Source organism: Ursus maritimus, unplaced genomic scaffold (genome assembly GCF_017311325.1).
Source record: "Ursus maritimus isolate PB19 unplaced genomic scaffold, ASM1731132v1 scaffold_10, whole genome shotgun sequence".
NCBI classification, from domain to species: domain Eukaryota; kingdom Metazoa; phylum Chordata; class Mammalia; order Carnivora; family Ursidae; genus Ursus; species Ursus maritimus.
In genome coordinates, this window is record NW_024423344.1 from 15,708,318 (window position 1) to 15,719,944 (window position 11,627).

Genomic DNA, 11,627 nt, shown 5'->3' on the forward strand with positions numbered 1-11,627 from the left:
TGGCTTTGTTGAATGATACTCAAACTGAGAAGGGAACTGAAGTCCAAAGATTAAGTAAGTATGTAGAGATCATACTTGAATGCAACAGCATTCAAATCTCAGATAATAAATTCTGATCCTGAATGAAGATTAAACTTGTCTAATATCAATTACATATAGGACCTATTTAAAAGTCAATTTTACTTATTGTGAAATTTTTAAAAACTTAAGCAATTTCCCTTTGGTTTTTCCCTTTTGTAAAATTAAAGTGATGATACTTTTCATATAGTTGTTGTAAGCATTACAGGAGATAATGCATAGAGAGTACTTAACAGAATGCCTGGCACATGGGGGCTCGCTATTACTTATTATATTATTAACTATGTTTCCGGAGACTGTAGTTGAAAACAGGTTCTCTGATTTTCTTAGTTATAAAAGTAGCTTTTAGTTAGTGAGCCCACTGATGTACCAGACACTTGTGCTTTACATATACTATCCTATTCTTTATCTGTAATAACCTGTGAGGTAGATAGTAGCCCGGTTTTGCAAATGAGTGAAATGAGGTTTATAGGTTATGTCACTTGCCCTAGGTTACATGTCTACTTAGTGATAGCAGAACCAGGATTCATAACAAGATTTATTTGACTCCAAAGCCCATGAATCTGTCCTACCTCCTCTCAAGATCCTTTCACTCACTGCTTCCTCCTCTGATCCCTCTAGCACTTATATTCTGAACTATGCGGTGCCTTATGTTTTTATTTTGTCTTATTTGCAGCTTTCTGAGCTTTGTCTTGATTCCCCAACAGAACTATAGTGTGCCCTTTGAAGGGTATAAGTATACTTTTAAAATTTTTAACCTCAATATATGTCTTCTCTTCCTTAGAATGGCACTTGACTCATGGCAAAGGCTTAGTAAATGCTTATCAAGTTGACAAAATCAAATTCCGTTTTGCTCAGGGAAGATATAGTTAATGACTTTCCAAAAACAGAAGAAAATCTAAATATAGGAAGCACCAGACTTATTTGGTTTTCTTAGACTTTTTTTTCAAACAAGTTTGAGTTATTTGAGCTTGAAGTTTATAGAACAAGGTAAATACATGGATTTGGGAAGAAAATGTCCAATTACTAAGAAAATATCTTTCCTATAAATCTCAACAATGCCTAGACTAGTTTGAGACATGTGGCTCAATGACCATTCTCTCTGCACTGTTGGCCAAATCTACTCTCTAGAGTTTTCTTTTCAGAATTGCATCACACACTGCATCAACACCCACAAAATCACAAGATTCTGTGACCAAAGGGTCACATAAGTGCTACAGATTACTACCTCATAAATCATTAAATATGCAGAAATAGGGATATGTAGAAAACAGGGATTAACTGGTGAGTTGGTCAACAAGAGTTCATTCGACTAATAGGCATTGCGCTACTTGCTAAGGACACAAAGCCCAAAAGACGTAGTCCCTATTCTCAGGGAGATAGACACATCAACACGTGTGCTGCCAATTACAGATGTTGTGATTTAAAAAATGCACAGAGTACAGCGGGCATAAATGGAAGAATGGTTAAGTCTAGGTGAATTATAAAAGGTTTTGAAGAGGAGATTACACTGGAGTTACTTCTTGGAAAGAATTAGCATTGTAATGAGAAAGCATTGAGAGCCAGCACATGATTTTAATTCATGTCAGGTCTCCTAATCCACTGACTTCTACTAGCCTGGAGGTAAAAGAGAACTGACTCATTCCACCTCTATACGTTCCAAATACTAGCTGTGCTCCAACCAGCATAACATCCTCTTCTCCCCCTATCTGTGCAATAGGTATTTTTCCCAAGGCTCTTTTGCTCCAATATCTCCTCTGGCCCTCAATATGTCTCACATGATAATCTCCTTAGGAATCAGACAATGATACTCCCTTTCTTCAAAAGACAATTCAGAGTCTACCTGCTTGAGAAAGTAATCAAAATCTGCCCAGAAAGGAGGCAAGTGGTCTTCTGTGGATTCAACTGTAATGTCTACATGTAGACTGTAATGTGTCATAGTGGATGAGACCAGCCTTGAAGGGAAGACCTTTCTTCTTCATCTTCTCCACTCCCATCCCTGAGAACCTAACACATTACCTTAAAGTCTGATATGGAATTTTGTCAGCACTCCACAAATGCAACTTGTATTGAATCAAATTAGTTGAACAGATTTTCTTGTGTGTGCTTTAGTTTCTTCACACATAAAATTAAAATAATCTTGTCTCTTCTTTATCAGAGAACTATGGAGTAAGCTATTCTATCCCTTGACCCTAAAACAGTAACAGCCATGTACTAGGGCCTAAGTAAATATTTGCTGAATGACTGAGTGAAGAGGCTAAAATCTGAGACATCTGAGATGAGGAATTATATACGAACTCAAAAAAGTACTAGAGCTCTAATTAGAAATAGGATTTATAGTAATTATTTACTTTTAAAGAAACATTCCTACTGTTTTTAAGATTCTACATTAGTAACATTACTCAACAAGTAGGAACATTGAGACATAGAGCAATGGCTCCACCAGGATGAGAGGTGGTCCAGCAGAATATAGTTCTAGTTCTTGTCCACTGGGCACACGTCCCCCTTGACAAGGAAGGGCCAGGAATTTGGGAGGAGTAAGCTCTATCGGACCAGTGAAAACAGCCATTTGCTGGATGTGTGCCCACTGCACTTCAGAACAGAAAAGTCAAGTAGATTTTTTAAAATGCTGGTATACATAGAATTCATTTAGAAAAGTATAGATATACAAATAGCTGAACAATCTTGAAAAATAATAGGAAGTATTCTTATTCATTAGAAACTATTTCATAGTCAAATTATCATAAATAAAATAGCACATTTTTTTTGTGTCACAGGAGCCTTGATATGTGACAGGGATGGCACCAAAAACCAATGGGAGAAAGATGCACCCTTTAAAAAGTGGATTGAGGATATTGGTAAAGTGAAAGTAAAATTAGGTCCTTGCCTTCATATGATATACAGAAATAAATCCCAGATATACAAGGGAATTGAATATAAAAATGCACATTTTAAAACTATGTTTAGAAAGAAATGGGGTAATATATGAAAGGTCTTGAAATTGAGAGTGACTTAAGTCACAAAAAGCACAACTCATAAAAGAAAAGACCGGCATATTTTACTACATAAAAATACAACATTTTTGCCTACAGCAGATGACACGAGAGGCAAAGTTAAAAGGGCAAATGAATGAGCAGGAGGAAGTTTGCAGTGACATAGCATTTAAAGAATTAGAATATGAAAGGAATTATCAAAATAAGGCAAAACGAGTCAAACAAATATAAAAATTAGCAGGATATAATTCGGTAATTCTCAGAAAAAATCCAAATGGCTAATTAACATAGAAAGATACGCTCGGCCTCACTAGCAATAAGGACATTAACCTCAAATAACAATGTGATACCAGTTAGCTTTTACTATCAGACTGATTAAAAAAAAATTGACTGTATTCTAGCTAGTGTTGCCAAGAATGTATGGGAACAGAAACTCTCACATACAAGCAAGAGGGAAGAAAAATCACTACAGCTTATTTAGAGAACAACGTAGCAGTTATACCATATGTGGGGGATTGCAAAAATGGCTATGATCCATTGTTTCTCCCTTCGCAATGTGATTTTGCAGTTCCTCTCATCAAAAGGGAGTCTCTTTGCTCTCTTCTATCTAGGCTGGCTTTCCGTTCTGTTGCGTTTGCCGACAGAACGCAGCGAAAGAGACTTTGTAACCTGGGCCTCAAACAGAAGCACACCTTTCACTTTTTCTCTTGCTTCCTGTAACTGCCCTGAAAACAAGGCTGCTGAAGAAGTTAGGTGCACCAGAGACTAGCTGCCCCAGTTGAGATGATGCTAGAGCAGCCAGCCCCCAGCAACCTTTCAGCTAACCCCAGATGCGTGAGCACAAGTAGCTATAGTTTTCTATTCCAGAAGCAAATATTTCACGGTCAGAAATCTCATTTTCCTCAGAAGGGCCACTTGTGCACACAAAAGACATGCCCCATGACAGCACCTCCTAGAGGTCCCATCCTAATGCAGGACTGCATTTCCCCAAGAAGGCCCCTGAACAACCTTGACACACATACCAAATTATGAAGCCTTCTGGTTTATTGGCAAAAGGGTTTAGGCAAAAGCTCTTGTTAGTTTCATTTACTCAACTGTTTTCTCAAAAGACTTACTTCAGGTCTGTTATTCCCATAAGAAAGGCCTTCCCTCAGAATGCCGGTTCTGAGGATTGATTCTTTCATGAGTTTCCTGGTAAATTTTTTATTGAATTTAAGAATCAATAGTCACCTTAAATAATCTCAGCTGCTAAGAAGCTAGTGCACTATATTTTTATGTATTTTCAAACGACTGAAAAAATATTTTCTAAACACTGAAATTAAGTGAGGCAAATTTATATGCATTTATTTCCAAAAATAAACATTCTGAGGTGGATAACAAAAGGGGGTATATTAAAAGCCTAAAGGACCCACTTCTGAGGCCAAAAACATCCTCAGAGTCAATAATATTCTTATAATGAAGACAAAATCACCATCATAATGAAAAAAAGCAACCAGTATTTATGATATGTTAAAAACTATAATTAAGTCCTAAGCATATATGATCTCACTTAATATTTCAATAATTCTAAAATACAGATATTGTTATCTACTCTATCTCATTTATTTTATAGATGTTAAAGCTGGGGTAAAAAGAGTTTAAAGTCACTTATCCATGGTTACAAAATCAGTAAACAGTAAAGCCTGGCTTCAAACAGAAGTCTAACTCCAAAAAGTTATGCTCCTAATTACCACACTCTACTACATTAAAACAAAAAATAAATAAGCACAAACAAAAACCATTGTATAATGCTTTAAAGTCCAAGGGCACCTGGGCGGCTCAGTCAGTTAAGCATCTACCTTCAGCTCAGGTCATGATTCCAGGGCCCTGAGACTGAGCCCCGCATCAGGCTCCTTGTTCAGCAGGGAGCCTGCTTCTCCCTCTCCCTCTCCTCTCTCTCAAATGAATAAAATATCTTTAAAAATAAAATAAAATAAGTAAAGCCCACAGACTCCTTTGTCATACATTCTTTTATTTGATTCCTATAAAACTCTTATACTCCCATTATACAGATGAGCAGACTAAGGTTCAGACCAGCAAGTTGTCCCAGTCACAAAGCTGGTATGTAGAAGAGCTGGAATGGAAAGTCAAGTCTATGGGTCCCAAATTCCATGTCTCTTCTAGTAGGCCAAGTTGCCAGATGCTTGAGGGAACTTAAAACAGATGTGGAATATGGTAAACTATGAGATGGATTATTCGCAGGGGTTGGAGTAACTGATGATGGAATCAGGGATCTTCCCTGAGGCTTGACTTAAATAAGCAGTTGTGTGAGCCACTCTGCAAGAAACACTTTGGAGGAGGCTTGAACTTCCTCCAATCTGATGGAGGAGGACAAGATCAAATTCTGGGGTTTCTGAAATTAATAAAATGAACAAATGCATAAAGAAGATGGAGACCATCCTAAGAGCAAATGGGGAAGGCAAAATATACTGAGACCCTAAGCACTCTTGCCCTGGGGCCTGGTATGAGTACCAAGGAGCAGGGGATGGAGGCAGAGTAGCAGTAGGAACAAAGTACACGAGCCCTGAGAGCCCACTTGGGAAATGTTCAAGGTAACTAAATAGGACCAAGCCCCACAGTGACTATTAACTCTCCCCTTCTGTCCCAAGACCAAGTGACCTGGGAAACTCTAATGCAATATGAAAAACCAAGATAGTAAATGCCAAAGTACTCAATAAAATATTAGCAAACCAAATTCAATAGTAGATTAAAAGGATCATACACTGTGATCAAGTGGGATTTATTCCTGGGATGCAAGGATAGCTCAACATTCATAAATCAATCAAGGTGATACAACACATTAATAAAAGGAAAGATAAAAATCAGATAATTATCTCAACAGATGCAGAAAAAGCATTTGATAAAATTCAATATGAAAAAATGCATGATAAAAACTCTCAACAAGTTAAATATAGGTGGAAAATACCTTAACAAAATAAAGGCCATATATGACAAGCCCACAGCTAACATCACACTCAATGATGAAAAGTTGAAAGCTTTTCCTCTAAGATCAGGAAAAAGACAAGAATATTCACTCTTGCTACTTTTATTCAACATAGTACTGGAAGTCCTACCCAGAGCAATTGGGAAAAGGAAAAAAAAAAAAAGAATAAACATCATCCAAATTGGAAAGGAAGAGGTAAAATTGTCTTTACTTGCAGATGACATGATACTATATATAGAAAACCTGAGGACTCTACCAAAAAACTGTTAGAACTAATAAAAGAAATTCAGTGAAGTTGCAGGATACAAAACCAATATCAAACATCAGTTGCATTTCCATACACTGATAATAAACTATTAGAGAAATTAAGAAAACAGTACCATTTACAATGTCATAAAAAAAAGAATAAAATACTTAGAAATAAGGAAGTGAAAGATTCATCTACTGAAAACTGTAGAACACTGATGAAAGAAATTGAAGAAAATAAATAAATGGTTATTCTGTGCTCATGGATTGAAAGAATTAATATCATTAAAGTGTCCATACTACTCAAAGTGAGCTACAGATTCAATTCAGTCCCTAACAAAATTTCAATGACATTTTTCACAGAGATAAGACAAGCAATCCTGAAATCTGTATGGAACCAGAAAAGACCCTGAACAGCCAAAACAATCTTGAAAAAGAACAAAGCTTGAGGCATCATACTTCCTGATCTCAAACTATATTACAAAGCTACAGTAATCGAAACAAGATGGTGCTCACGTAAAATAAATCCATGCATATAAGATTAATTAATTTTTTGGCAAAAGTGCCAAGAAAATAAAATGAGGAAGGAATAGTCTTTTCAAATGATTTTGGGAAAACTGGGTATCTAGAGGCAAACAAATGAAACTGGATGCCTATCTTACCCAATAACAAAGTCAACTCAAAATGCATTAAAAACATGAACGTAAGACCTGAAATTGTAAAACTTCTAGAAGAAGTAGTGGTAACACAGGTAGTAAGCTCCTTGACATTGGTCTTGGTGAGGACTTCTTGGATTTGACACCTACAGCAAAGGCAACAAAAGGAAAAATCAACAAGTGGGACTACATCAAACTAAAAAGCTTCTGCATAGCAAAGGAAACCATCAACAAAATGAAAAGGCAACCTATGGAATATGAGAAAATATTTGGAAACTACATAACCAATAAGGGTTAATATCCAAAATACACAAACTCATATAATTCAATAGAAAAAAAGTAAGCAACCCAGTTTAAAATGGGCAAAGAACCTGAATAGACATTTTTCCAAAGAAGTCATACAAATGGCCAACAGGTACGTGAAAAGATGTTCAACATTGCTAATCATCAGGGAAATGCACAGCAAAACCACAGTGAACTATCACCTCACACCTGTTAGGATATTTGTTATCAAAAAGACAGAAGAGATAAATGTTGGCAGGAATGTGGAGAAAAGGGAACTCTTTTTTTTTTTTTTTAAAGATTTTATTTATTTATTTGACAGAGAGAGAGACAGCCAGAGAGAGGGAACACAAGCAGGGGGAGTGGGAGAGGAAGAAGCAGGCTCCCAGTGGAGCAGGGAGCCCGATGTGGGGCTTGATCCCAGGACCCCAGGATCACGCCCTGAGCCGTAGGCAGATGCTTAAGGACTGAGCCACCCAGGCGCCCCAGAAAAGGGAACTCTTGTACACTGTTGGTGGGAATGTAAACTGGCATAGCCACTGTGGAAAAAAATTAAAAATAGATCTCCTATATAATTCATTCCATCTCTGGATATGTATTGATACAAAGGAAAAAAAACCATTATCTCAAAGAGATATCTATACTCCCATGTTCGTCGTAGCATTATTCATGATAGCCAAGGTATGAAAACAAGTGTCTGTTGACAGATGAAGGGATGAAGAAAATGCGTGTATACACACACACAAACACACACACACACACACACTGGAATATTATTCAATCTCAAAAATGAAGGAAATCCTGTCAGTTGCAACAACATAAATGAAACTGGAGGGCATTATTCTAAGTGAAATAAGCCAGAAAAAGACAAATACTTCATAGTATCACTTATATGTGAAATCATAAAAAAAGTCAAGCTCATAGAAATAGAGAGTAGAATGGTGATTGCCAGGGGCTAGGGGGTGAGGGAAATGGAGGAAAGGCTGGTAAAAGGGCACAACTTTCAGCTGTGGGATTAATAAAGTTTGAGGATCTAGTAGTGGCTATAGTTGATTGCACTGTATTATATACCTGAAATTTGCTAAGAGAGTAGAAAAGTGTTCTCACGCACACACAAAAAGGTAAATATGTGAGGTGATAGATGTGTTAATTGGATTGTAGGAATCATTTCACACATTTATATCATTGTACACTTTAAATACATCACAATTTTACTTGTCAATTGTACCTCAAGGAAGCTAAGAAAAAAAAAATAAGAGAAAGAGAGAAAGAAAAAAAGAATGTAAAAATTTTTACCAAAATTGATACCTGGCAAATTGGTCAATTGTCCCTTATACTGACAAAAATATTGCCATATGGAAATAGCAGATGGAATTGCCACTGACCTCAGTGTGAGAAACTGCCTCCATTTTTGGAGTCTGATGAATGCTCAGGAAGCAACTGAAATGTAAACAACTTATTTAAATGCTTTATTTCACAATAGAGGAAGCTGAGGATTACTGGCCCTGGGGTGTTCAGGGTGTTAGTGGTAACCAGTATGGCTGCCTCCCCAAGCTGGCTATCATCAGCCACTACAGCCGTATTTCCTCATTATCTTCCTGGTGAGGGAAACAGAAAGAACTGAGAGAACGTCACTACAACTAGGGTGGCAGAGAAAGAAAGAACTCTTCCCTGAAAGGAGTGGTTTACTGAGCGATAACGATTTCCCCAGCCCCAGGGGTAGGAGTTGAACATATTACTTTAATAACCTTGGGTTTCTAGATGCAAAAGCCAACCACGAAGGAAATTTCCAGGCATTGGCTCACAGGCTGCATTATCAAGCTGGGTCATGCGCCTCCCACATGGACGATGGAGCTGATTACTAATCACTGGCCACCTAAGAGTGACAGCAGGCATGGGGGGCACTGGCCCCCAGCTGTCAGGCCCTAGGGCAGAGGTCACCATGGGGTCTCCCCAGAGCAGGAGGATGCTGCCAGGGGCAGCGGTACACCCTGGCCATCCTCCCCCAGCCCTGAGCGTGGAGCATTGCCAGGAGGCTGGTGCGGGATCAACAACCTGGCCGGTGGGAAGGTCCCCTAATGAGGGCATGCTGTGCTCTCCCCACCGGGCTCCCCAAATGGAAATCGCGCTGTGCCCTCCCTCCAACACCACCAGGGTCTCTTCAGGGCTCTTTCTCACTCAGAACTGGGTTCATCAGAGCCCACAACAGCTGCTCATCCCCCTTGAGATGCAAAAGGTCTGTGTGAACACAATAAGAGGATGGCTATTTCCATGCAGGAATCCACACCCAAGCATAATTGTCACCACGTGATTGAATTAGGTGAATACAAAATACCCAAAGCCTCATAAATAAATAGCTTTGGGAGTTTAAATTGTCAAAATGAGTTATGATTTTCCTGACTCCACATAACATTATAATACCCACCTATGTTTGGAAGAAGTGGGGAGAAAAAAGCCCTTCATAAATATCTTAGATTCCAAGTCATTAGGTCAATTAATTTGCTATTTTCCTTCTCAACAATACAATTTGCTTCATCTTGTGCTTCCCTCTGCTTTCCGTAATTAAGGGTCTCTGGAACTAAGGGTGGATAAAGTACAATCAGTGCCAATGTGCAAAACAACAGTTACAAAAATACATACCTGTGTTTAAAAATGGATTTAAATTCCTAAAGTCCCCAAATTACCATTCTTTAAAGAAGGAGTTTGTGATGGAAATGCAACAGTGTGTTGAGGATAATAAACAAAAAAATTGACCTTCACTAATCTCTGATACAGAAGCTTTCCATTTGAGGTCCTTAAAACACAACAGAACAAACAAAAAAAGGTCTAGAAATTTTACACAGTTCAACATTGCTAGTTTGCTCACAAGTATTGCCTGCCGAAGCAGGTGCCTAAGATCAAGGTGCCTGTAAAGGAGGGAAAGGCTGCTTTGGTAACGAAGGCTTTGAGCAATGACTTGAATGAAATGTTAGCCCAGCAAATTTCTGGAAGAAAATAATTTGTAGAAAGAACTGCAAGTGCAAAGTGCCTGAAGTAGGCTTACTCAAGGCACAATGGTGTGGCCACTGGGATTGGAGCAGAGTGAGTTGTCTGAGGGAACGATTGTATGAAATGATGTGAAAAAGGTTGCAAGGGTCAAGGTCACCCAGTGTCTCTCAGACCCAAGGCAAAGCCTTTGGCTTTCAGTGAATGAAGTGAGAGGCCACTGGAGGTTTGCAAAGGCATGACATCTGATTTAAATATTAAAAAGATCACTCTGGTTACTGTATGGGGGGGAAAAAAACCACAAAAAAACAGATTGTAAGTGGAAAGGGGGGAAGCCAAAAAACTGGTTAGGAGGCTGTGGCAATAGCCCAGGTGAGAGATACTAGTGGATTGGACGAGAACAGTTACAGAGGAAATGGTGTGAAGTGGTCAGGTTCTAGTGAGATTTTAAAACTTGAGCAGACAGCATTTGCTCATCAATCAGTTGGAGGGTCTGAGGGAAAGAGAGGAGTCAAGGATGACTCAAAGTTTTCTGGCTCATATACAAAGAGGGAGGAAGAGGGCTGGTTGGGGTAAAATAATCAGGAGTTCAGCTTCTGCTTTTCTTTAACCCACAGCCCTCTCTATGACTCAGTGTCTTTTCACACAGTATCTTAATTGGGCCCCAATCCTCTGGCCATCCTCTTTGATCTGATACAGCTCACTCTTCCAGGTCTCCCCCTTTTGTAATTATTCTGTGCCTTTCTCATATTCCCATTATGCAAGAAAGTTGGCCAAACATTATTTTCAAAAGTTGGTATCATACAAACATTGGGATTCTTCTTTTTTTATCTTGAACACCAGTCATTGAAATCACTGCTCCCATCTGAGCAACTAAGTCCTGTTTTCTATGCAGGTTGTGATCGGCTAAAGAGAAAGGAAGAGTCCTTTAAGCCCCTTTTGGCAAGAAAATTTCTGTTCCTGCAGGAGGGTCAAGTTGAAAAGAAAAGCCACATAACACTTGCAGGGAAACCCTGATAAACACCCCCAGACTCTTCTCATCCTATCTCCTCATAGCTAGCTCCCTGCCGGTTTAAGCACACTGCATCCGGAAAGCACCGATCAGTGTGAGGTGTCAAAAGTAACTTATTACTAACAGTAAAGATAGACATGAAAATTGTTTTTTGAAAAGTGCCTTTGAGCTAGCTAAGGTGTGTTCCTGTATCTGTCACTCTCCCTTGCATTCTGGACAGGGAATAGGGTGGAATGACCACCTGCTGGTGTGCTGGGAATGTCATGGAATCTTGAGCGTCCCTGTGCACCGGAGCAGTCCTGTGAATGGCATCCCCTGTGTGAATCAGCAGAAAAAAGACTGAGGCTGCTGACTTAGCTACCTAACATCAGCCATGTGGAGGGACTCGAGAA